The following is a 25,692-nucleotide window of genomic DNA, read 5'->3' on the forward strand; positions in this document are numbered from 1 at the left end:
AATTCGAGCCCAACACTCTTATTGACTCTAATTATTAACTAAGTTGGCATTAAGCAATCCTCATCAAATTAATAACTGCTTTAAGAAAAGGAAGTAGTTAAGCTGAACAATAATTTATGAAGCATAAATCATTTAATCCACCCTATTGTTTCCTTAGGTTATTATCGAAAACTTAGATCATAATCAATAAAACCTAATTGCTACTCATGTTCAATCTTACACAACAATTACAGATTATGAAGATGAGCTAGCAATTGATCAAATCAAACAATTAACTAATAGGCCTTTTTAGCAAATCATTCAACATATCAAAAACAATTAAATCAGAAAAATAATAGATATTCAAAAAGACATAAATTAAATTAAAAACCTGGTCTCACAAATCACACATAAGAACTTGAATCCCTTGAACTGAATTAAAAACTTAGCCACTCATATTCATGGCTTATAGAAAATAAAGGAAAAATAAAGAAGAAATCTAAAAAGAGAATGGAGAACGAAGGTCTGAATTGGGATGCTCTTAGCTGCTGCCCAAAGACATATTTATAATAAAAAACCTAATCCCAAAGATAAGAAATAAACTAGGAAAAATTTTGAAATTCAAAAGACAGATTTTCAGCCTGCATTCACGTCTCTGGAATCAAAAGACAGACTTTCTTTTCGAATCTACCTCTGCCCTCTTCAGGAAAGTTGTAACCCTATTTCTTAGCTTTCCAACGGGTACCCATTTGCCCAAATCCGAGGTCTACAGCCCAAATTATGGCCCAAAAATCGAGACTGGTGCAGATAGACAGTCCAGCCCATAGTGACGACTTCATTACCATTTTGACAATTAAAATGGCCTCATCTCGTGTCCAGCCCTTTATAGAAGTTGTAGAGGTGACTCTTAAGATTCAATTGGGCTAGGGCTTGCTTCATTTGGACGTCTAAAACTCTAGATACAAAATAAATACTGAAATTGGTCATGACACATCAAATTTGGGCTTTTGCAATAGATCCATAGCTCATTTTGTCAACCTTGGAGACTAATTTGGGCTTTGGTCCTTTTTTATCATTTGAAGTGCTCTATCTTAGCTTTTCAATGGATTAAACAGCACTCAATTTGGAGACCCACAACTTTAGAAACACTGAAAAATACAGCAAAGGTCAAATGCTGAAAATTTCTCTATTTAACACAATTATTCCACAACTATCTAAAAATATGCCTCAATGATAAATATATTTTAATCATCTGAATTATGCATAAAATTAATAAATTATGCACTTATCAATTGGTAACATCAGATTGAGAATGTTTGATAGCATTGTCAGAGCTATAGAGTGTTGGCATGTTCTAGGACTAAAGAGGAACCTGATTTCTCTTGGGATACTTGACTCTCATGGATTCAGATACCATGCAAAGAATGGAGTTCTCAAAGTGTGTAAGGGCTCTATGGTACTCATGAAGAGTAGTTTGGTTTCAGGATTGTATTTTCTTCAGGGCAGTATAGTTTCAGGGGAAGCTACAGTAGCATCCAGAAGCAATAATCAGAATCAAACTCAATTGTGGCATATGAGTCTTGGTCATATGAGTGAAAGAGGATTATCTGTGTTAAGCAAGTGGGATTTATTAGACGGACAGAAAATAGAATCTATGGACTTTTGTGAACACTGTGTGTTTGGTAAATAGACCAGGGTGAAGTTCGACACAAAGGTAGTGCACAAGACCAGAGGAACGGTGGATTATATCCACTTAGATCTATGGGGTCCTAACAGAATCCCATCCAAGAGCGGTGCCAGGTACTTCATGGCTTTGATTGATGATTACTCTCGGATAGTGTGGGTGTATTTTCTGAAAACAAAAGATGAGGCATTTTCAACCTTTGTAAAATGGAAGACGATGATTGAAAAGCAGACAAAAAAGAAGGTCAAGCGTCATAGAACTGATAATGGGTTGGAATTTTATAATCGTGAGTTTGATGCATTCTACAACAATGAAGGTATAGTGAGACATCGCACTTGTACAAGGACACCACAACAGAATGGTATTGCAGAACGCGTTGTGACAAAGCACGAAGCATGCTCTCACATTCAGGATTGAAAAAGAATTTTTGGGCTGAAGTAATTAATAGAAGCTATTTCTTGGTTAATAGATCTCCATCTACATCTATTGAGTGCAAAACTCCTTTTGAGATCTGATCTGGTACACCTGCTGATTACTCTCAGCTGAGAGTATTTGGTTGCCCTGCTTATGCTCATGTGAGAGATGGTCAGCTTGATCCAAGGGTAAGAAAATGCATATTTCTAGGGTATGCATTTGGAGTGAAAGGCTACAGGCTGTGGTGCAATGATGCAAAGTCTCCAGGATTAATTATCAACAGGGGTGTGACATTTAATGAGTTTGCTTCTTTGGATAGTCAGAGAGAGAAGTCAATAGCAGATCAGATCACGGTGTCAGAGAACAGATGGAGCTTGATATTGATACTTCAGCAGTTCAGTCCAGTGATTCAGAGGATGAGGTGCAAGATCCTGATCAACAAGAGGATGCACCTGAGCAATAGCAACAGGAACCATATTGCATTGCAACTAGTAAACAGAGAAGACAGATTAGACCACCGCAGAGATATGCATATGCAGATTTAGTTGCGTTTACCTTATCAGTTGCTGAGACAGTTAATGTGCATGAACCTAGCAATTATAGAGAAGCCATTTCTTGTTCAGATGCAGATTAGTGGGTCTGTGCTATGAGTGAAGTAATTGAATCTCTTCACAAAAATCAGACTTGGGAGCTTATAATATTGCCTAAGGGACAAAAGTGGTAGGTTGCAAATGGGTGTTCAAGAAAAAGGAAAGCACTCCAGGGGTTGAAGCACCTCGATATAAAGTACGGTTGGTAGCAAAAGGCTTTACTCAGAGGGAGGGGATTGACTTTAATGAAGTGTTTTCTCCAGTTTTGAAGCACAGTTCTATCAGAGTCTTACTTGCTATAGTTGCTCTTCATGATCTAGAGCTTGACCAACTAGATGTGAAGTCAGCATTTTTGCATGGTGAGTTGAAGGAGCAAATTTATATGAGTCAGCCTGAGGGATTTCTCATTCCAGATATGAAAAACTATGTTTGCTTACTTAAGAAATCTTTATATGGTCTGAAACAGTCTCCTAGACAGTGGCACAAAAGATTTGATACATTCATGGTTCGTAATGGCTTTAATCATAGTTCATATGACAGTTGTATGTATCATAAGAAGCTTTCAGATGATTCCTTATTTATTTACTATTATATGTGGATGACATGCTTATTACTGCTAAAAGCATGTCATAAATTAATATTCTGAAAAAGCAGTTGAGTGTTGAGTTTGAGATGAAAGATTTAATTGATGCAAAGAAGATATTGGGAATGGAAATTACTAGGGATAGAAGTGTTGGGAAGCTTTTCTTGTCTCAACAGGCCTATGTTGAGAAAGTGCTTAAGCGTTTCAACATGAATAATGCCAAGCCTGTGACTGTTCCGTTTGCTGCCCATTTCAAGTTATCTGCAGACATGTCATCCAAAACAGATGAGGAGATGGAGCACATTTTCTGTAACGCCCTCACCGTAGGTAGTCCGTACATTTTACTGTTCCGATGACTAATGTCTGTTCGGACAGTTAGGATGTCTGGAACTACACTTAAGCTATAGTGAGGAGGCATAAATTAATGAAATAAATATTAAAAAAAATATAGGAAAAATTTTGAGAAATAAAATAAAATTTAGAGAATTTATTAATTGGTATAAAAAAATAAAAATAATCCGATGGGCACCATGAAAGGCATTTTGGTCATTTCACCCCTAGAGGTGAATTTTGAATTAAATGTCAAATTAAAATTTGGAAATAGAATAATTAACATAAATTAATTTTATGAATTTGAAATTGAAAAATGAGAAGAGAAAGAAGAAGAAAAGAAAAGAAAAGGAAAGGAAAGAAAAGAAAAGAAAGGAAATAAATTTATGAAATTTAAAAACAATAAAGTACACATAAATATATATATATAAATACCCACAAGAGACAAAACCCCACCAACCATCTTCTTCTTCCTCTTCTCTCTCCCTCCTTGCCGTCTCCCTTAGTGTCTCCCTCCCCACCATTGTTATCAAGCTTAAAGCTTGATTTCCCAAGCTTTCACTCCCCAAAACCCATAGTCCCCTTCATTAAAAATTTAGCCCACATCATAAGGAAGCTCTAGGTACCCATAGGAAGAAGGAAAGTTGAAGTTTTGGGAAAATTTCCAAGTTGGGTCACAAGAGGTTAGTGCTTTTCTCCCTTCCTTCTTCTTTAATACTTGAAAGTGACTTGAGATAAGTGGAAATTTCAAGAAATTAACAAGAAATTCATGAACCCATGATGTCCCCAAATTTTGGCAGCCATGAAATGTGTTGGGCTTTATTGTGTTCAAATAATGTAAATGAGTTTAGAGATGATGATTGATATGATTATATGTATGAGAAGTGAAAAGGGATTGAATTGATTGAGTTTGAAACTTGGAAATTAGGGTTTGTGTACATGACTTGGAGATTTTGTGTAAATGCTTGAAATTTGACCTGATTGGGATGAGATTGTTGCTTATAGAAGTGTATTGCATGCAAATTGAAGTAAGGAAGTTGGAGGAGATTGAGTTTTGGAAGTGTCAATTTTCTGCAGGTTGTGTTTGTTGAGGGTAGTGTACATTTTAGGCCATAAATGAAATTGTGTGACCCCAATTGGCATGAGGCCAATTGGAGGTGAAACTAGACCCAAAATAGCCCATTTTCCATGAAGAAACCATGCCCAAATTCTGTCCAAAACTTGACCTAAATACTGCCCAAATTCGGATTTCCCTGCACCCAACCCAGAAAATGACCAAATGAACAGTACGTGTTCATTTGGTCATAACTCTCTCTATGCTGGTCCAAATAACCTAAAATTTTACCCATGGAAATTTTAGACATAGGGCTACACTTTTCATGAAGACCACTTAACCCAGTTTTGCCTTTAACAAATTCAAATTGTTAGCACAAGTTGGGTCGCTGAAACTGCAAACCCAGAAAATGACCAAATGAACAGTACGTGTTCATTTGGTCATAAGTCTCTCTATACTGGTCCAAATGACCTAAAATTTTACCCATGGAAAGTTTAGACATAGGGCTACACTTTTCATGAAGACCACTTAACCCAGTTTTGCCTTTAACAAATCCAAATTCTTAGCACAAGTTGGGTCAGTGAAACTGCCAACCCAGAAAATGACCAAATGAACAGTACGTGTTCATTTGGTCATAACTCTCTCTATACTGGTCCAAATGACCTAAAATTCTACCCATGGAAAGTTTAGACATAGGGCTACACTTTTCATGAAGACCACTTAACCCAGTTTTTCCTTTAACCAATTCAAATTGTTAGCACAAGTTGGGTCACCAAAACTGCTAACCCAAAAATTGTCCAAAATACTGTTCCTTTGTTATGCTTGACCAATTTTGGCAAAAATGCCATAACTTGGTCTCCAAAGCTGCAAATTGAGTGAAACTAGTGCCAAAAGTTTTATAAGACATAGCACAACAATTTTTATGTTTTGACCAAGCTCTAGAAACCATTGCATCCTAGGGAAAATATTAGCCAAAGTTAGGAATTGAAATCTAGAAAATATTAAGTTGAACCCAGAATGCCATTTGATACCTGTGTGTTCATTTGGCCATAACTCCCACTAGGAAATTCCATTTGAGATGTCCAATATAATATGGAAACATGACACTTAGGGCTACAACATTGATTTAGACACCTTTGCCAAATTCTAAGTGTAAAGACCCTAAAAAGAGGGTCAAACATACTGCCCTGAAGTTGGTTATTGCCCTTATAGGACTGAGAGTCCAGGTTAATACACTGACTATAACTCACTATACCAAGCTTGAAAAATTATGAAATTGTACCTGGGATTCCCTAAGACATAGAGGAACATATCTTGTGAAGAAACCTAAGTCTAAAAATGACAATAAAATGATCAAATGACTGGTCAAAGTTTATTGACCAGGAATTGTAAATTCTGGACAGCTTAGAGGCAAAGGGACCAGTTATTGTATTTTGACCATAACTTGAGTTCTATAACTCCAAATTCAGTGATTCAAAAACTGAAATTCAAGTTTAAACATAGAGGAGCAATTGTTATGAAGAAAGTGTGACTAAATAGACATCCTAACCTAGTCAAATTCCTAGATAAATATAACATATCAACATGAACCTAAAGAAAGGTTCATGGGAAAAATGCTATATATGATAATTAAAATACTCATAAGGAAAATTAAATATTAAAAATGATATGAATATGTAAATTGGGACTAATGTCCTATTAATATGAAATTAATGGTACTAATGAACAGTACTAGAAAATAGTAACTGTGAATAGTGCTAAATTAATTAAAAATGTTTAATTGCCCATAGTATACCTAGACTTATTTATTTAGTTTGGATAAATTGGTATACCAATTAGGGACTACAGATAGCAGTACTGCCTACCGAGAAAATCATGAACTGACAATATATATCTGGTATGATTGTTCTACAGGCTATATGCTTACTTACTGGCCATTGTGCCTACTTTATTTCTGGCTTTACAAACCTGACAGCGGGTCTCGTGCCTGACAGATGTATACAGGGTAGACATAAGGCTGTCTAACCCGTATACTCCCGTGTATCCAGCTTTTATAATTTGTTATAGGTTTCTTGGGCATTGATAATAATTAATTAATACTGAATATACAATAAGTAAACAGGAAAGATCCCAATAATTTTAATTGTTTCCAAAGTGTAATAAAAAAAAAATATATAAAAGACCCAGAATTTATTATTTGTAAATATTAATTCAATTGTTTAATTATTGTTATTATAAATTATGCACCACTAAGCGTTATGCTTAGCGCGTTGGTTTTCCATCGCGTAGGTACTGAAGATCAGCAATCGCCACAGTAGTATTTGGACAGAGTTCCGACCAGATCTGCCGCCGATCAGAATCACCTCACCAGTCTTTTGTATTTTGGTAGGGCCCATGTGTAGACTAGTATTTTGGTTCATTATGTCTAGTCATGATGTAATTACTAGTTTATGATGTATTTTATTTTGGACTTGAAATGAAAACTTATAATTTATTATCTATGAATTTCAATATGAATGCAATAGATGACACTTCATTTTGAGATCTCATTAATAGTTGCGAATGATATGATAAAAGAGAATATGATATGGAAATATATGAGATGACTATGAATATGTTAACAGGTGATAGTGGAACCCGCCAGATGCTAATAAAACAGAGGAGGATCTGTTCGGGTCTCCACAAAAATAAGATATAAAAAAAATAAAAAAAATTCTACACGTAAATTACCTGATTTAAAGGACATTAAAATTTACAATAGACATAACAAGACAAGATAGGGTGCTCCGGCACCGAATGTGGCACTTCTTGCTCGGCTATACAATAGACGGGTAAGGGGCGTCACATTTAGTGGTATCAGAGCCGCTCCGCGTGCAACCTTGAGCGATGGTGGGGCAAACCTCAGCGAGGACGCTGAGTCCCATAAGGGGGGTGGATTGTAACACCTTAGGCAAATCCCACATCGACAAAACACGGGAGAGATGCTGGGTTTATAAGTTGATAGTTCGTAGCCCCTATTGACGCATTTTAAAACCGTGAGGGCTTCGGCCCAGAGCGGACAATATCACTAGTGGACCGGGCCATTACATTTGTGGTATCAGAGCCGCTCCGCGTGCAACCTTGAACGATGGTGGGGCAAACCTCAGCGAGGACGCTGAGTCCCATAAGGGGGGTGGATTGTAACACCTTAGGCAAATCCCACATCGACAAAACACGGGAGAGATGCTGGGTTCATAAGTTGATAGTTCGTAACCCCTATTGACGCGTTTTAAAACCATGAGGGTTTCGACCTAGAGCGGACAATATCACTAGTAATGGCCCGGCCCACTAGTAATGGCCCGGCCCACTAGTGATATTGTCCGCTCTAGGTCGAAGCCCTCACGGTTTTAAAACGCGTCAATAGGGGTTACGAACTATCAACTTATGAACCTAGTATCTCTCCCGTGTTTTGTCGATGTGGGATTTGCCTAGGGTGTTATAATCCACCCCTTATGGGACTCGGTGTCTCGCCGAGGTTTGCCCCACCATCGCTCAAGGCTGCACGCGAGCGCCCGATACCACAAATGTAATGGCCCGGTCCACTAGTGATATTGTCCGCTCTGGGCCGAAGCCCTCACGGTTTTATAACGCGTCAATAGGGGTTACGAACTATCAACTTATGAACCCAGCATCTCTCCCGTGTTTTGTCAATGTGGGATTTGCCTAGGGTGTTACAATCCACCCCCCTTATGGGACTCAGCGTCCTCGCTGAGGTTTGCCCCACCATCGTTCAAGGTTGCACGCGGAGCGGCTCTGATACCACAAATGTAATGGCCCGGCCCACTAGTGATATTGTCCGCTCTAGGTCGAAGCCCTCACGGTTTTAAAACGCGTCAATAGGGGTTACGAACTATCAACTTATGAACCCAGCATCTCTCCCATGTTTTGTCGATGTGGGATTTGCCTAGGGTGTTATAATCCACCCCCCTTATGGGACTCAGCGTCCTCGCTGAGGTTTGCCCCACCATCGTTCAAGGTTGCACGTGGAGCGGCTCTGATACCACAAATGTAATGGCCCGGCCCACTAGTGATATTGTCCGCTCTGGGCCGAAGCCCTCACGGTTTTAAAACGCGTCAATAGGGGTTACGAACTATCAACTTATGAACCCAGCATCTCTCCCGTGTTTTGTCGATGTGGGATTTGCCTAGGGTGTTACAATTTCAGTGTTCCCTATTCGAGTGCTGTTGATAACATCATGTATGCTATGGTATGCACCCGACCTAACATTTCACATGCAGTTGGTGTTGTGAGTATATACATGGCGTGTCCTAGGAAAGAGCATTAACAGGATGTGGAATGGATTTTGAGGTATTTGAAGGGTACTACAGATGTTGGTCTGATATTTGACAATGCCAAGATGAGTGATTCAGTTGTTGGCTATGTGGATTCAGATTTTGCAGAGGACTTAGACAAGAGGAGATCTTTGACTGGTTATTTGTTTACTCTTTCTGAAAGTGCTATCAGTTGGAAGACAACATTGCAAGCTACAGTTGCTTTGTCTACCACAGAAGCTGAATATATGGCCTTAGTAGAGGCAGTAAAGGAAGTTTTATGGTTACAAGGTTTGGTAAGTGATCTTGGGTTGATACAAAACAAGGCAACAGTGTTTTGTGACAATCAGAGTGCAATACATCTCACAAAGAATCAGATGTACCATGAGCGAACTAAGCACATTGATGTCAGATATCACTTCATTCGGGATATTGTATCTCAGGGGATTGTAGTTGTGCAGAAAGTCTCTACACATGATAATCCAGTAGATATGATGACCAAGGGAGTCCCAGTCAGTAAGTTTAGGCATTGCCTAGACTTGGTTTGTATTTGTAGTACTCAGTAATGCCCTTGCGAGGGCATATGGCAAGACAGAGTATTTTGTGGTTATTTTATTGATGATAAAGGGAATTCAAGCCAAGGGGAAGAATTATTATTTTTGTGGCTTGAATTTTGGATATATTTTTTCATGAACTCGAATTGTGACTCGACTCGAAAGTTTCGTGCTGCGATCCGATTGGGATAAAAAGTGAGATCTGTGGTGGTAGTGGAGGGCATGGGCTGATAGGCCTGAGCCCGAAACCTACCACTGATCTCCTTGGGGGTGCGAGGGCAACGCACCTGCAGTATAGACTAGTATAAATATTATAATATTTTACCCATTGTGGAAGAGTTGTGCGATATTCGGGAAACATATTGGGGTTAGGGTTTGAGAGTTCTGATTGATTGTATCTTGCTTTTTTCATCATAGTGGAACCTTTTTCTCTTGTCTTGCCCGTGGATGTAGACCTTACGGTTGAACCACGTTAAATCTTGTGTTATTCTTCTTCTCTTTTTAATATTGTGTGATTGTGCAATTTGTGTGTGTGACTTAGATTTGCGTGCTTGTTATAACATATACATATATCTCAATCTTGAATCTATACAATTTAATATTTCTTTTATTAGAAAATTTATATTTCTAATCTATAATCAAAATCATCTATAGATAAAAATTAATGACATTAATGTGAAACGATTTTATTAGTTAGCTTTTGTTTAGGAGAATTAAACCTGAGTCTCCTGAATTAAATATAATTATGATAACCATTGAATACACCTATTGATGTATTAATTAGTTTATTACTATTAAAATAGATTAAATTTATTTAAAAATTTTGTTATTAATTTATTATATTAATAAATCAAAATGTTTGAAAAAAATAATTATTTGATGGCCTATAATTACTTTATCTTTAATTTACTTTGTTTATAATGTTTTTTATAATTAAATTAGATTTTATCAATTTATGTAAGAGTAGATATTCATAAAGTAAGCTTCACTTCATAGAAACAAAATTATTATAGAAACTCTCTTAACGGAAATAATTAATTATTAATGGTTGTAACTAATAACAGTCATTATAATATTATAAATTAATAATGGTCATAACGAATAACGTTCATTATAATATTGTTATAAAACTAAATGGTAGTAACGAACAATGGTCATGATAATATTATGAAACTAACAACGGTTGTAACGAATAATGATCCTTATAATATTATAACAAATAACGGTCATTATAATATTATAAAATTAACAAGGGTGATAACCAATAATGGTTAGTATAATATTATAAAACTAACAACGGTCATAACTAACAACGGTCATTACAATGTAATAAAAAATGTATTTAAATGAAATTATGTTATGAAAATTGATATAGATACGAAGATAATTTTATCTTGATTAAACTACGCAAAAAATTATTGTATGGAGAAAAAAAAATACACATACTATATAATTAAAATTTCTACAAAGTAGAAAGAAAACTTTAATAATATTCACGATAAAAATTAAAAAAAAGTAATGTAGGTCAATTAAAGTATTAAAAAAGGAATTGGATTTTTGTTGAAAAAGTTTTACCTTAATATTATTTAAGATATGTATAAATTAATCTATCTAATTAATTAAAAAAAAATAATGAAATAGAAAAATGCCATGATGAATATTATCTAGGAGAGAATCTGATTAAATTTTAGAATATCTATCTAAACAATTAAGATATGGTAAAAAAAGAGAGAAAAAAAAGTAGAAAAAGGCAAAAAATGCTAAGAAACATAAAAAAAAAAATAGAAACAGAAAAAAGGAAAAAGAATATCTACCCAAACACGACGCACAAACAACGCGGGCTTGTATAAACAAAAGCCAAGGAAATAACGACGCTCTTTGGAAACTGAGTTTGTTTCCATAAAATCTCAGATCTAGATAGAGAAAAAGAGAGTTTTTTTAGAAAGAGTGAGTAATGACACGAGGCCATTAGGATGAGGGTTTCTTGAGGAGTGAAAGTCCAATTGGTCAGCAGCTAACTATGCCACCTTATTAACATAGTTGTCTGTTATTTATCTGTATTATAATTCATATGTATTATTGGAAATTTTGCTATTTTTATACTACTATCCATTTAAAATTAAAATCTTTCACTCACCTGTGTATATAAATACCCTCCATCAAACCCACACATACACACATATGCATACACTTACATTGAGACAAGAACTGGTGTCTTGCTTGTAGTAATATAGCCCTTTTGTTTTTACCAATTTTCAAATATATATCTGTTTTTGGGCATTAGTTATAATTTCTCTACCTTGTATTCATTTTGAAGCTATGGTTTACATGTGATATCAGTAGATCATGCATAATCTTAGGCCTTTGTGCTTTCTCTTTTATTGATTATTTGTTTATGTAAATTTTATGTTTGCTTGTATTAGTTTTTGACATGATTGTTAGGAAGTTTAATTTCAAATTCACTTGTTAAAATTGCTTCAATGCTTGTTTGATGCCCCCTCTCCTGCATGTTTCAATTAGTCAAGAACTAAAATTTTTAAATACAAAATTTAGTTCCATGATGATTTTTTTTTTTTTTTTACCTTTGTCTTCCATGTGTAAGTGATTTTGTTTTTCCTTTTTGGGTTATTTTTAACATGGGGTTGATTTACAAAATCCTTACTGTTTTATCAATCATGTAATTGAAAGTTTTTGATCAATCTCATTTTGTTTGGTGATTTGTAGCCACATATTCACATCAAACCTTTTGGTCCTAGGAAAACATTTAATTTTCATATTGTTTAAATCTAGATTTTTTATGATTTAAAGCGAGTGCTTTTGTAATTAATCACATGAAGCCTTTTGGTTAAAATATTCAAAAATTTTATAGTTTAGATTTTTTTTTGGGTTAAATGGTTTTTGTTAGAAAGGAAAAAAAAAACTTGTTGATAATTGTAGACACCTTATCAATTTTGTTTTTAAATTGAAACTTGTTATTTGATCTTATGTGCATTGGTGAAGTATGGCCAGCATAATCACATCAAGTATTTTGGTAAGACATTCTTAATTTCTTATAATTTAGATATAAATTTTTAATGGTCCAATCTTTGTGTGTGTTTGTGTTATAAAGGGTAGTTAATGAACCACCTATGTAGATGCCCTATTAGTTTTGTTCTACCATGACAATTGCTTTTCAATCTTTTAAGTGTTAATGATTCATAGCCGCAAAACATACTATTTAATTTTTTTTTTGTGATATAAGTTTGGATCTTGATGAGTGGCTTAAGGCTAGTCATTTGTAATTAATCATGTGAAACTTTTTTGTTGAGTCATCCTCAAATTTCTCCACTATGGGGAAAAATGATTTTTTTTTTGGTAGGGGGTGGGGAATGGGGTGGTGGTGGTTGATGAAGCAACGTTATTGATGCCTTGTCAATCAAGCATATAAATTGAAGACATGTGCAAAACTTGCATGCATCGTTTTATTTGTAGCTTTTAGATTGACTCAAAACATTTTTGTCCAAAAAGAATTTAATATTTTATATTTCAAACTTTGGTGATTATAACGCCAATGTTCAACTATGCTATTTGCAAACACAATGTTCAATTTAAGGTTGCATGGTAACAAATGGTAGGTTATGTTTTGTCAATGTCATCTCCCTTTTTTTTATTCTGTAAGTTGCTTATATGTTTTATTTTCTCATAATTTTGTGTGCTTTTGGCAGTTTATTTTATTTCACTACCATATGTGTCATTTCCTTTTATATTTGCCAAGCAATTTTGCAATTTAATGTGTTCATTTCTTTTCCTTTTTTATTTTATTCATTTATTTATTTTAACTTTAGTGATTTAATGCTTTTTATTGGTGTAAGCTGAAGTTTAAAAGAAAATTTTGAGGTGATTTTAAGTAACTAGTCTTTTGCACAAGTGTTGCACGAGTTTAATGATTTTTGATATATTATTTAATTGAACAAAAATATGAATATATAGCTTTTTTTTTTTTAATATATTCATACTTAGCATAGCTTGTAATATATATATATATATATATATATTTGTGTGTGTGTGTGTGTGTATGTGTGTGTGTGTGAAGAATAAATAATAAGATACTAATAAAATGAATATAAACGAATTTTAATGATAAAAATTACCTTAGTGATATTCGTGAAGATTGTTCTTCATCTTCTTTTGATGTTTTGGCTAGTAAAATATCATTAGGCAAGTTTGAGAGAAAATCTTGATAAGACACTGTATCTCCTACGAAGGTGATTGATTTGATTTTTGATGTGTAATATTGATTTATATAGTTTATAACTATGACTTTTAATTTTCCTACTATTAATTAAATTGTAACTATTGTCATAATTTTTTTTATTATAAGAAATTAAGTACATAATTTTATAATTATGGTAGAAAGGTAGGTTTGTTTTATATAATTTATAACTATGACTATTAATTTTCCTAACATTAATTAGATTATGACTATTATCACAATTATCACAATTATTATTATTATTATTATTATTATTATTATTATTATTATTATTATTATTATAACTCTTAGTTTTCCTTTTATTAATTAAATTATAACTATTATCATAAATTTTTATTATTATTAAATGTCTTATAGGTCTATCATCAATTGATATTGTAAAATTATTAGGAAAATAAGGGCAAATGGAATAATATGAAAAAAAAATCTAATGGAGTGCCACTTGTGTAATGGCCCAACTTGTCACTTTTTGGTAACATTTATTTTGAGACCAATTTTATTATATTTAGATAGATAAATGCATTTTTCAATGGCTTTAATTTTTTTTTAGTCTAAAACATGGGTTCATAAGATGCCCAAAATTTTCCCATATGCAGATATGTTACTTGGACTCGAGTATGGGTGTTAAAAATGGGTACATACTTATGAACTTTCTAAATAGAAAATATGGGGATATGATTGCATGAATATGTATCAGACACTTATTTCATGTCATGTCCTATATTTTGTCGTGTCGACATGGGTATGGGTAGGCAAAATGAAGAGTCGGAGTATTAGTATAGATAAGTTAGAGTTTAGGAAGATAAAAGTTGATTTCCAGTAGGGCAGCCTGAGGCATGAAATTGTTCTAATGTTTTAAACCTATTGATTTGATGATCTACTGGGCTGTAGCATGCCAAGTGAAAGCTAAAACATATGTGTCAAATTTGCCGTGTAGTTGATGTCAACAATTAAACCTTTTAAGCAGTTTAACATGCTGTAGTTTATGTTAACTTATCTTTTCATTTATTTTGTTGCTAAGTAAATGACATACCATGTCATAAATTCATTTTGTGTGTTTGTGCATGTTCTTTTGTTAGAGCGGATGCTAATATCTTAATTTTTAAATAAAAACCATTTTACTATTTGCATGATTACTTCTAATGTAGTTGCTTTATTCTTAGGCCTAGTGAGAGTTCCTAATTTGAGTGTGGCTTCTTTAGGTGATTAGCTTTTTAAGAGAAAACCTATTGGTCACAATGCAAGGTTAAAATACCACATCAAATGCATTTTTAAGAGCCTTTTATTTGCATAATGAGCCCAATGGAATCAATCTTCGATGGATTCAGAATAATGAAGTTCCAACTGATGGTTTTGTTCATGAATGTCATCCTGTTATGGTTTGAATGCGTCAATCTAGTTCTAGCATCAACAACCATAACCTTGTTCAGTTGCAGGATTTATTAGCTGAAGATGGTTTACCATCCAATGGGATGTCTAATGTGATGGATCAATCTATTTCTAGTGTGAATGCCTAAACTCCAATTCAATCTCAGGATTTGTTAGCTGAGTTGCCGTCTTCCCCTGTTGCTGGCACTGTAATTGTTCAAAGTTTGGAAGAAAGGCATTCTGGGTCACTAATTACCCCTTTTCAACTTAGTGTTAACATGAGCCCGGGAAATGGCCAGCTCACAAATAGGTTAGTGCCTTTGCAACGAGCTAGTTCTAGTATTTTCCCTCAAAGCATAGACTTAAATCCAACATTTGACAACCCCACCATTTATGTTAATCTGAATACAGTGACGAGTTTGCTTTTTAAACCAAGTGGATCATGCATTGATCAAAATCCATTTGCTAATGATCCTTCTAATTCTACTTCTCTTGTGATTTCTTCTGGAATTGCAGAATGTATAGTGAAAGAAAATGATGGTGGAGAAGGTTGCTCACTAGATGGTAGGCGTCTGTACTGTAAAAGAAAAACACCTGAAGATGAGCAGTTGGGTTGTAATGCCCTCACTTTAGGTAGTCCGCACATTCTTCTGTTCCAAAGACTAATGTCTGTTTGGACAGCCAGGATGTCTAGAACTACACTCAAACTAGAGTGAGGAATCATAAGTTGATTGAATAAAGACTAAGAAAAATTAAGGGAAAATAAAAGAAATGAAATGCCAATAGGTTAAACGAGCCGGGATTTCGGCGATGGGTGACCGTACTGGGAAGCAACCGTGAAGACAATTGCTGACCCCAGACCTACGAGGAACCTTATGAAATAAATATTTTGGATTAAATTGAAGGTTTTATGAGGATTAAATAACATTAAAAATGTTAAAGAAAATTTAAGGAAATTTAGTCAATCGGTATAGATAAATATAACCCGATAAGTTCAACGAAGGGCATTTTGGTCATTTCATCCTCAGAGATGATTTTTTACCAATATGTCCATTTAAGTAAGTGAGATTTATGTCATAAAATATGAATAAATATTAATAAAAATTTAATTAGAAAAGAGTAGAGAAAATAAGAAAAAAAAAAAGAAATGTAAGTCAAATAAATCTTTATGACATAAACATGATGTAAAAGTGACCTAATTAAAATTTTTAACCAATAATAATTAGACATACACTTATATAAGAAACCAAAAAGATGATTAAAAGATAAAAGAGGTCTTTTTCTTCCTCTCCACTCTCTTGGCCAAACCCATGGAAGAGAAACAGCTTCCACCATTGTTTAATCTTGTAAGCTTGATTTCCCTAAGTTTCTCATCCTAAAATCCCTATGTCCCTTCACTGAAAATTTATCCTACACCTAGGCAAAGCTATTGGAAGCCAAGAAAGAAGAGATTAGTGAAGTTTTGGGCAAGTCCAAGAAGTATCCAGTAAGGTTAGTGCACTAAACAAGCTTTCTTTCTTCTTTAACTAGTATAAGCATGTCAAACTAGGTTCAAATTGCATGAAATTAAAAAGAACACATGAGTATAAGGAACCCTAATTTTGGCAGCCATGAGGATTGTGAGAAATTGATAATTTTAATTGTTATGAAATGGTTAGTAAGGACATGTGACGAGTAAAGTTTAGTTAGATTATGAATTACAAGTGTTATGCTTGAATTGTGAAAAATTGAAGTTAGGGTTTTTGACCTAACTTTGGGAATTTTGCATATGACTTGAAAAATTTTAATTTTTAAACCTGAGTTACCCTAAGACATAAGGTAAAAATTCACATGAAGAACATCAGGCCTAAAATTGACTATAATATGCTCAAATGACTAGGTAAAGTCTAACTCCAGAATCTACCTGGTTCTGGAACCAAAAAGAGACAATAAACCAATTGTGGTTATTTGACCATAACTTGAGTTCTAAAACTCCAAATGACATGATTCAAAAATGAAAAAAAAGATAAGACATAGAGGAACAACTTCCATGAAGGAAGTGTGGCCAAACAGTGACCACATCGTGACCAATTTGCTTGGTGAAATTAAGACACCAAATCTGGACCTTGAGAAAGGTTCATAAAATGACTTGGTATATGATATGGAAGTAATCAAAATGGTTTGCTAAACACATAAGTCATATGAAAATACACTTGGGACCTATGTTCCCATTATAATGACATGAAAATGGCATGAAGCTTAGATAGTGCATGAAATGAAATAACAACATGATATGAACCCTTAATAATACATAGTATAAAATAATAAAATGATGAGTGCTTAATAATATTAATTTGCCCAAAGTATACCTAGACTTATGTATATGGCTTGGATCGATCGGTATACCAATTAGGGACTACAGATTACAGTACTGCCCACAGGAATTATCATTGATAGACAATATATGTCTGATATGGTTGTTCTACAGGCTTCATGCTTGCCTGTTGGCCATTGTGCCTATTATGATTTCTGGCTTTATGCCTGCCCACTGGCCTTGTACCTGACATGACAAATGCATACATGTTAGACATATGAATGTTTAACTAGTATACTCCCATGTATCCAGTCTTTATAGTTTGTTATAGGTTACTTGGGCACAGATATGAGTAATAAGCTTTAAAATTTAAATGATTACAGGAAAAGATCCCAGTAAATTAATATGCTCCTAAGGAGCAACCAAAGTTACGAATGACTCAAAATTTATGAAATTATACATAGAATAGTTACCTTCAATTATTCAGTATTTTTATTTTAAATTATGCACCACTAAGCGTTATGCTTAGCATGTTGATTTTTCCATCGCGTAGATAATGGAGACCACCACTAGCAGCAGTAGCAATAGAGCATAGATAGAGAGTTGATCAGATCTAGTAGAGTGTTAGTGTCACCTCAGCAGTCCATTTTGGTAGGGCTCATGTATATTTAGATTTTACATTTTGACTATTGTACATAAGTAAATGATGTAAATCATTTTGAAATATGTAATTAAAATTTTGGATTGTATATAATTTGTACATTATGGTATGTAAAGTTTATATGAATGAAATTAAATTTATTTTCTTGAAAATTTTATGAACAATGATATGATATGGAAAAGAATGAGATGGATGATATGTCATATAATATAAGATTTTTAACAGGTAAATAGTGGAACCTGCCATGTGCTAATAAAATAGAGGAGGCTCTGTCTGGGTCTCTATAAAAATGAATCGTGATAAAAAAAAAATTTCCACACATAGACAAATATGAATAAATAGAATTTAAATTAATACGGTATAAGACAAAACAAGATAGGGTGCTATGGTACCGAATGTGGCACACCTTGCTCGGCTATACTGTAGACGGGTAAGAGGTGTTACATTTAGTGGTATCAGAGCAAAGATTTAGATGGTCCTAGACCTAGATAGATAGAAAGAGATAGTATGTATAACATGCATGGGCCTTTATTTAGGAGTCGAGATGACACTAATGCAGATCTATTCTCTTCGTTTGTTTTATAGGATTAATGGAGTTTGATCCTTCAGAGGAAGGGTCTTATAGACCTGAGGAGGAGGAGATTGGTAGACATATACCTATTCGCAGTCAAGGGTGAGACAGGAGAGAGGAGTCATCTCAGGGTGCCGTTGGAAGGGCACAGCAGGCTCTTCTAAAGCAGATGACCCAGATGTTTCGCCAGTTTATCAAAGCCATCCCACAGCCACAGTCGTAGCCATAGTCACAACCAGTACAATGGTCCCCATTAGAGAAGTTAAGAAAGTATAGGGCCATCGACTTTAAGGGTACGAAGGAAGATGACCCAGCCGCTGCTGAGCATTGGCTAGAGCAGACTGAGAGGGTATTACAACAGTTACACTGCACCTCATAGTAGCAGTTGGAATGCACTTTGTTGTTACTAGAGGAGGACGCCTACCAGTGGTAGGTTATAGTGTCTAGAGTGGTACAGCCGATAGCGCTTACCTAGGACTTCTTCTCGGCTGAGTTCAAAAAGAAGTATATTAGTCATGTGTACTTAGACGCCAGAAGGAGAGAGTTCTTAACTTTAAGGCAGAAACAGTTAACGGTCTCTGAGTACGAGAGGGAGTTTAAAATTGGAATGATACAGAGAAGATTAGCATGGCCCCTGCATAAGGATGACACACACAAATCAAGAAATGGTCCAAATTTTCCCACAAGGCCTTAAGGTAGTGCCCCAGTGATTTCGTTGGACATGGCGAAGAAGCTCCTTAAAAGATGGGAAACACGTCCCATATCGGAATGGGAGTGGAAAGTGAAGATATATAAAATGGGGGAACTATTCACTAGAGGCGCCTTTTGTGGAATGGCCTGGAGAGTTGGAAGAACCCCAGGGTTAAGCATGCTCGCTTAAGAGAAATCCTGTAACGCCCTCACTTTACGTAGTCCATACATTCGACTACTCCGGTGACCTAATGTCGGTCCGAACAAGTTAGGATGTCTGGAACTGCACTTCAGTGATAATAAACAGGCATAAAATGAAGAAATAAATAAAAAGAAAATACAAGAAAAATTAAAGAAAAATAAAAGAGAAAAAGTGAAACTAAGTTAAACGAGCTAACACTAAAGTGATGGGTGAACACACCGGGAAGTTACGGCGTAGGCAATAGCTGACCCCGGGATCGCGGGGAACCCTCGGAATTAAGTTTCGAGACATAATTAAAGACTTATTAAAGTATAATTGACATTAGAAATGTCAAAGAAAATTAAAGAATTAGTACAAAGAAAAACAAAAAATTCAAAAAACTGATAAAAAGCAGTGTTACCAAAAAATCGGGAATGCAACCCGAAAAGGGGCATTTTGGTCATTTGACATCTAGAGTTGCCTTTTGACCTCAATGTCAATTAAAAATGAGTGATAACACACTTTGAAAATGTCATGAAAATTTAAAATTGTGGTACATAATATAAATGATGAAAGAAATGGGATATAAATTGGATAATTAAAACTTTAACGTATAATATTGATTAATCAAACTTAAGTGGAGCACTAAGGGATATTTAAACATATTGAGGGACATGTGTATGTCCACTAAACATTCATTTTCTGCATTCATCTTCTCCAGCTGAATTGAAGACCCAATTTTCCTCCATAGCCGAATTCTTCACAAGCTTCATACCTCTACCATTTTTAGCTCAAACCCTAAAGCTTTCTTCACTAACTTTGCTCCCCACATCACAAGGAAGAGATTGATGGTAATTTGAAGGGGATTAGTTGAGGTTTGATCAAGCTCCATAACAAGGTAAGTGCTAGTTTCTTAAAATTTCTTAAGTAAAAGTTGTGTTAAGCTTGAGACAAGTTAAATGGTTAAGAAATTGTGAGGAAATGTTTGAGTTTTGCTACACTATGATTTCGGAAGCCATGAAACTTGGTTTACTTGAGTTTGTTTTTTTACCTCAAATAGATGGGAATTAAGGGTGATTAACTCAAATTGAAGTGTATCAAGTTAATGCCCATGTATATGTATGTTAGTGCTTGAAATTAGGAGTTTAAAAAGGGAATTGAATACCTTAGTAAACTACCATGGTTGGCAGCTTGTAAACCCTTGAATTTGTATGTGAATTGATGAAAATTATTCATGAAATATGATAGAGTTGAATTGGGGGCAGTATGTGTGTATTTGTTATGGAAGTGTATGTGACAATTTGGTGAGTATGTATATTGAATTTGGGTTAGCTTATATGTTGAATATTAATGGAGTATTATGTACCTTGAAATCTTGAGTATTTTGCCCAATTTACTTTAGTAGAATTGTGTTGAATAAATATAGAAGTGCCAAGAATGAATATTGAAGTATTGGGAGGAGGAGGATTGCCAAATTGGGAGTGTAAATTCTCTTATGCAGGTTGTGATTGTTGGCAGTGTATAAATTAGGTTATAAGTGTAAAGTTGTGACTCCAATTGGTATGAGGCCAAATGGAGGTGAAAATAGACATAATATAGGCCAACTTTCATGTAGAAGTGTTGCTTAAATTCTTCTTAGAAGTGACCTAAAAGAATGACCTAATCCAGAATTGAAACTTTGAGAACCCAGAAATTGACCATATGAATAGTAGTTATTAAAATGACCATAACTCACTCAAAACTGGTCCAAATGACCTAAAATTTATACCATTGGAAAGCTTAGACATAGGGCTACAACTTTGGTGAAGACCACCAAGCCCAAAAATGCCAATTACCAAGTCAAAATGATCGCCAAAGTTGGGTTACAAAAATTGGCCGAATTGACTTTGACCTAAAAGTGACCCAGAATTGTCAAATAAGTGCAACTTCACCAGCATTAGTAAAATGACCATAACTTCGTCCAGAAAACTCCAAATGACCTAAAATCAGTGCCAAAAATTCAATAAGACATAGACTTACAAAATTGGTAATTGGACCAAAACTCAGAAACCAAGAGAAATAGGTCAATTAGTTTGATTAAGTTGATGTATAAAATCTGAAATTGGTACAATTGACTATTAAGTCCAGAAAATTCAAATAGGCATATCTCCCACAAGAAATCTCTCAATGTAATGAACCAAACAAATCTGGAAAGCTAAGAAAGAGACCTAAAACTTTGTTTTAGACAACTTGCTCAAATTATAAATTTATAAGATCAGAATTTAAGGTCAAAGCCATTGACCTAATTAAGGACCATGCCAATATAAGACCTTTGAGTCCAAGTCAATAATTTGGCTATAAATAATTCTATAAGACTTGACATATGACACCCCTTACTCATCTACAGTGTAGCCGAGCAAGACATGTCACATTTGGTGCCGGAGCACCCTATCTTATCTTACTTTATTCTTTTAATAATTTGTTCTCGTTATATTTTAATATCAATTATTTTTCGACGGAGAAACTAGCATAGTTTCTCCTATTTTATTATCGTTTGGTGTATTTCAATATTTACCTGTTTAAAAATCTTAACAATATTTTCCATACAAAAATTAATCCATACTCATATCATCATTTCAAAAATCATTATGTAATTCAAATCCATACTTATTGGTGCAAATTCATTCATGCTTATTATATATATCAAAATTCTCAATTTCATTAGTTTACATAATTTGCAAACTAATTGCATTAATTTATAATTTACATCAGGTGCATATTACATATAATTTCCTATTTTTCATTACAACATAATAAATAATTATAATTCACAAATTACATAATATAACTAATATGAGCCTTATCTACATGCATTGCTGAGGAGGTGACAACCTTGAATAGTTCAGACACTTCTGCAGATCAAAACTCCAAAATCCCTATTTAATATTTGCTTGGCTTTACCTTCAGTACCTGAGCGAAGGAAATAAATCCATCACGCTAAGCATTTCTGCTTAGTAGTGTAATAATATAACAAGAAAATAATATACAAACAAAGAAAGAAATTGATCAAAATTTGGATACTCTGGAGTTTAATCTAATTTCATATAATACTTCTAGTATTAACTATCCTTTGTTCTTATTTATTCCTTTTCAGAAGCGCTCAATTCTTTCATAATAATTAAATTTTAATATCGTTCCAATTCATTTCAATTATTTTTTTCTGCTAAATAACTAATCTAATTTATTTTAATTATTCTTACTCATTTATTTAATTACTAATATTTTCAGTTGCTAATATTCTTATGATATTAACTCTTCCTAGCATTTTGTTGATCATTTTCTTGATAATTTTTGAGCCTCTTTTTATTGTAATCATTCTTGTTCTTGATCTTGATATTTAATTTCCTTTTAATAATCAATTCAATTACAATTATACTTTTCCATGCCCAAGTAACCTATACAAATTGACTGGACTGGATAAATGGGTAAACTAGCATTGAGTACCAGGTACCTCAGGCCGTCACACCATCAATCACAATGTGTCTCCCGGTGTGCAGACAGAATGGCTAATAAGCCATAAAAGCAATAAGGCATAAAGCCAAGTATAACATCATAATCAGTATAGCCATAGGCTATCATATCACAAAATGGCATGAAGCCATATGTAGTACTGCTATCAAAACCCTATTGGCATGCCAACCTATCCAAACCAATCACATTAGGCCTATTAGGGCATATTACAAAGTTATTTCTTGAATATTTGTGCTTAACATGTAAGGTTACTATTCATTTAGTCATTTGAGTCAAAATATTGACTTTCTCATGTATAATAGTTACATAAGTTTTAATCACATAGATTTACTATATTTTGGTTCCCAAAAGTGTTGGCATTAGTTGCCAATCCATACTTCTAACCAATGGAGAATAAATTCAAATTTTAGTTTTTGGGTGCTATAGTTCACTATTCCATTAGGCCATTCTACAGTGAGAATTTGATCAAGTGTTCTTAATCAAAGTTGTTCTTTATTATGTCTAGTTACAGTTCACTTTTTGAATCATCCCATTTGGAGTTTTTTAGCTCAAGTTATGGCCATTTCACCATAACTGGTCGGATTGCCTTTACCCAGAATTTCTGGGCAATTTTTGGTTCTGCCAGATTTGGTAGTCCAAATTTTGCTAGCAATTTCATTTAGTAAGTCTAGAATTTAAGTTTGTGTTCTCCATGAAAGTTGTTCTAAATTGCCTCAGATTTCCATTGATATAAATTTCAGGTCAATTGGACCTTTCTACACTGAGTTATGACCAATTGAATGAACACTGTTCATTTGATCATTTTGCCCAGGCAGAATTAGTGCTACTCGGATTTGGTTAATTTTTAGGGCATCCTAAGTTTAGTTTCTGGACAAAGTTCCTTCACCAAAATTGTGGCATTATGTATCTAGTTTCACCTCCAATTGGCCTTACACCAATTGGAGCTACACAAGTTCAGTTAAGGCTCTCCAAACACACTGGACTCTAGGAGTCTAGACTGCAACACACAAGGTAGCTTACACTTTTCAACATTCAATGACTCAATTCACTTCATATTAAGTTTAAAACTTTCCAAATGGTCACTAATTGGCCATTAATATGTTCATACACTATTGTATGAGCAAACCCTAATTTGGTTCAAACCCTAATTTGTTAAAATTACAAATCTCATGCAAGTTCATTCAATTTCAATTTTATTCATATATATACACTTTAAGTAACATAAATATACAAGTTTAATTTAATCAAATACTTCAAAACCTTAACCCTTTCTAAGGGACTGAAATTTCCACTTCCTCCTTAAACCTAGATTCCTTTCCTTTTTGATAAAGTTTTAACTTCCATCAACTATTTGGTAAGATTCAAATAACAATTTTAAGGTTTCATGGCACATACCCAACCTCCATTCCCTTGGCACCATTCACTCAATTTCCTCATGTCACTCATTTCTGGACCTGAAATGGGTCTCCACCTTATTAATTTCTACATGTAACTTCATTAAATCAAAGCATTCTTAATCATTTTTCCTCTAAAATTTCTAGCTCATGCAATATACATGTTACTAGAATGAATAGTGCACTTAGTGCACAATCAGCATGCAGAAACAGGGTGCAAAAATAATCACTATAATTTATAGAAATAAGATTTCAAGACAATATTTTCCAGAAATCAACCTTCATATGTCTAACTCAATCTCCAATTGGAATCACATCAAAATCAGATCAGAAATTGCAGAACTAATTAAAAAGGCGCAACCTGTCCAGAATCAAGTACATGCAGGATAGTAGTAAGGAAATGTAAAAATATCACCTAGTAGCTACCACAATTAGCTCTTGGCCATAACTACAAGGTTTTAGAGCATTCAATAAGCGTTTCAGGGACTCAAGAATCACATCATTTTGAGTTTTGTGGCTCCAGTTATGATTTATTGAAGGTGGCTATCCTGTAGTAGGAAATCAGCAGAACAGAGTCCACATCTGAGCAATAAAATGTTTTGTCCTCAAACCCTAACCTAACATTAGAATCAGGTCTGACATAAAACTACAAAGTTTTAGAACATTCCTTAAGGTTTCTTTTGACATAAAAATCACCCTGATCTGAGATCCCTAACTCCAGTTATGAATTTTTAAATTTTACTATTCATGCATATACTGTATAGATTCCAGATTTTCACTCATCTACAAGTTCCTATGGCACCTACTTGTAGGATTTACTAATTTCTTCCATAAAACACATAAATAAACAAAAGTTAAAGAACTAAACTTGGTTGAAAATCCAGCTAGTCACTCCCTTTTGCTTCTAATCTCTCAAGCTAGGTCAAAAATCAAGTTTTTGTGTTTGATGATTGAGAAAATATGAATGATTTTGATGGGAAATTGGAGCTTCAAAAAGCATCCATGGAGGAAACCTCTAGAAGTGATTCGGCACATGAACCAAATGAGGAAGATGAGCTGATTTGGTTCTAATTAATCTCTTTTTAATTGGGTTTTAGTGGCTTGTTGCAAGATGATTGGGTGGAAATGGTTTAAAGACATCTTGTGATGTTAAAATTCATATTTTCATCCATTTTTCAATTAAATTTTTAGCAATATTTATTCACATTTTAGATCATAATAATTATTGACTTAATTGGACAAGTCGGCCAAAAATCATCTCTAAAGACGAAAT

The 25,692-nt window shown here is 34.2% G+C and overlaps 1 non-coding gene across 1 annotated transcript; it reads left to right on the forward strand.

Annotated features, from left to right (window-relative positions):
• The first annotated feature begins 19,219 nt into the window (after positions 1-19,219).
• LOC131170004 (U6 spliceosomal RNA) lies at positions 19,220-19,324 on the forward strand. Its single transcript, XR_009140947.1, has one exon. It is a non-coding gene; the product is annotated as a U6 spliceosomal RNA (small nuclear RNA).
• The last annotated feature ends 6,368 nt before the right edge of the window (positions 19,325-25,692 follow it).

This window comes from Hevea brasiliensis, chromosome 10, assembly GCF_030052815.1.
Source record: "Hevea brasiliensis isolate MT/VB/25A 57/8 chromosome 10, ASM3005281v1, whole genome shotgun sequence".
In the NCBI taxonomy this organism is placed as follows: Eukaryota; Viridiplantae; Streptophyta; class Magnoliopsida; order Malpighiales; family Euphorbiaceae; genus Hevea; species Hevea brasiliensis.